This window comes from Pteropus vampyrus, unplaced genomic scaffold (assembly GCF_000151845.1).
Source record: "Pteropus vampyrus isolate Shadow unplaced genomic scaffold, Pvam_2.0 Scaffold131, whole genome shotgun sequence".
In the NCBI taxonomy this organism is placed as follows: domain Eukaryota; kingdom Metazoa; phylum Chordata; class Mammalia; order Chiroptera; family Pteropodidae; genus Pteropus; species Pteropus vampyrus.
Window position 1 is genome coordinate 1,773,313 of NW_011888912.1, and position 3,006 is coordinate 1,776,318.

Genomic DNA, 3,006 nt, shown 5'->3' on the forward strand with positions numbered 1-3,006 from the left:
CAGAGCAGGAGGCTGCTCCCTGCCCAGGGAAGGCGGCTCCGTCTGCGGGAGGACGCGACACCCCTCTTCACTGAGCGCCCTCCCATGGCAGCCTGCCAGCCTCGGAGAGGGCGGCCGGAAGCAGGATCCCTGCTCCCAGGGGCGTCTGGCTCACAGACACTCGGAGGCTCTCAGCTGACTCAGCTCGGGGACGGAGTCTTCCCGCAGAGGCCTGTCCGCACTGAATCAGGGTGGCGAGGCCCCGTTTGGGGTGCTGGCCCTTTCAGCTGCAGGAGCACAGTGTGGGGGGGAGCCACAGGGCCCCATGGCAGAGCCAGGTGGTCCTGCTGCCCCTCAGATCCTCACCCAGCCCAGCCCTGCTGGGGCCCAGGTTGGCTGCACCCCCAAACAAGGAGGCTCTGTGCTGGGCCGAAGGGCACGGGTGAACGAGACCCTGGCAGACCCGGTGGGAGGAGCTCATAGACTCCCTCTGCCTGACCTCCGCCATGAACTTAGTCCCGAGAGCACAGGACGGGGTCGCAGACACTCTAAGACAGCCCCAGGACGCCTTGGGGTGTCAACTCGGGGCACCCGGGGCTCAGACTCTGGCCCTGCTCTCTCCGAAGGAGAGGGCCTGGTCTTGCTTTTTCAGTTTGTCCCAGGACAGGCAGTCAGCGGGGGGCGGGGGGCCCAGGGCTGGCTTGTCGCTGGCCCTCCAGGGCCTCAGGACCCCAGCTGTGCCCCGGGGCGCCCCCAGAAAGGCTAAAAGCAGGCACCGGGAGGAAGCAGGCACCGGGATGGGGCGGCGAGCCAGAAGCGGGGAGCGGGGATGCGAGGAGGAGCCGAGAGGAGGGGCCAGTCCCGGTCCTGAGCTGGACAGCCCCAGCCTGCGGCGGCCACGTGGGCCTGGGTGTGAGCCCCCAGCAGACTCCTCTGTCTCTGGGGAGAGAGGCCGGCAGCTCCAGGCGGCTCAGCTCTGCTCCGGCTTCGCTCCCGCATCCGTTCCACCCCTACTTCGGGCATCTGGCAGGGGTTTCCTGTGACCTCCCAGGAGACGGTAGCCTGAGCTGGGAGTGCCCGGGGCCCAGAGCTGTGAAGGCATTTGCTTCTGGGGGGGACAGCCATGGGGACTGGGCCCTGGGGACCGCCCCTGCTGAGGAATGCCGAGAAACAGACGCCAGGCCCGAGAGCGGCTGGCTGTGGACAATGTGCTTCTCCCGGCCACGCTGGCCCAGCTCTCTGTCCCCGGTCCCCAGCCTCCACACCCGGCTCTGCCTCAGGTGACCCAGCCAGCCTGGAGGAAGCGCAGGTGGCCTCCAGCATGGCTCTGACGGGCCTTCACCCAGGCGCAGGGGGAGGGGACTTGGGCAGGGACATCGGTTCAGGAAGGGCTGCAGGATCTCGGGAAAGGGGCATGGAGACTGTGCGGGGAAGGAACAGCTCTTCCACAAGAGAGAGGAACAGGGCTTGAGGGGCTGGGACCAGTGGGGAGAGGCGGCCCCATGCTCCGCAGACCCATAAAAAAACGCCTGGCCACCCCAGCTGGCCACGCGTGCACATGGCAGCGTCTGCCTTATATGCACTTCCCACATTCATGGCCAGGCCCAAGGGCCTGACTGGCAGCTGAGCTAAGTAGCAGCTCGCGGAGGAGGCAGCTCGGAGCTGCGGGACGAGCATGTCATGGAGGCGACAGTGGCCTGGGTTCAAATCCGGCTCCTCCACGCACAACGGGAATGACTCCAGTCACCTCTGGGCCTCCAGTGGGGCACAGGGGGGCGGGGCAGGGCGAGGGCTCAGTGACAGCGCTCAGCCACCTCCTTCCATCACGGCGTGCTGTCAGCGATCGATCGATCAATCGATCGATCGTCACGTCGGACGCGAATGCTGCATTTCACTTACTGGTTGCTACAGCTTAAACCAGAGATACCCCTTAAGCACACGTCCACTTAGGGTTTCTTTTTAAGACATTTAATGCACACCAACTGCTCAGGGGTTGGCCCTTTAAGAACTGAATGCCTTCTAGCTCATCCAAACCCCTGCTAGCCACTCACGAACAAACCAGCTGTCCCCACTCTGCAGTGGGAAAAACGGAGGCCCAGACGGACGAACAGAGCAGGGGCCCCATGACCGGCCTCTGCCCCGCCCTCTGCCCCCAGAAATGGAAGAGTAAGGTGGCCGCCAAGGGTCACCACTGCCACTTCCCCTGGCCCTGCCCCACCTCTCCCAGAGGTTTTGAAAAAGCTGAGATCCAATCAGACGGGCTAGCTGGGTGGGGGAGGGGCCACGTTTCCGGGGCCTGTGGTTACTACACTCCACTTCCTTGTGATGACATCAGCCCCGTTTCTGCAGCAGGAGGCCACCCCCAAGTTCTCAGGTCTCCACACAGAGCACAGGAGGTCCAGGCTTCGACCTGGAAACTGGACAGCATGGGACACAGATGGCATTGCCTGGCACTGACTGGCCTGGGACCCCGTCAGAGCCCAGGGTGGGACTCCGAATGCGGCCATGTCCCCAGCCCCACAACACTCGTTCCTGTCTTTTCCAGTCTCTCTGTCCCAAGTCACCAATTCTCTTGATTCAAAATTCAGACGGACGCTGACCAAGACTTCAGCGTAGCCTGGAAGTCGGGAGATGTGTGCAGCTGGAGAACCCAAGCAGGGGTGCAATCTGACGGGGTCCCTTGGGTCGCCCGCCTAGTCCCTCTCCAGCCCCTGTTCGACTCTGCAGTGTCCACCGGAGGGATGTGGGGCTGGCTGAGGTGCCACCCCTCCCCAGCAGACTGACGAGGGGAGCTTAAGGAAACCAGGCAGAGATAAGGGGGTTAGGCCACACCAAGCCTGCCCTCATGGTGTGTGTGTGTGGGGGGGCTCAGAGCCGGGGGCTTGAAAGGGTCTTAAATAAACACACCACGGGATTGGCTTCCTTCCCCAATTTGAACTTTGCCAGCTCGCATTTCCTAACAGCTGCCCCCTCCCCGTTCCCCGCACCCTCACCAGTCAGGCCTGTGTTGCTGCAGCCTGGGGCAGG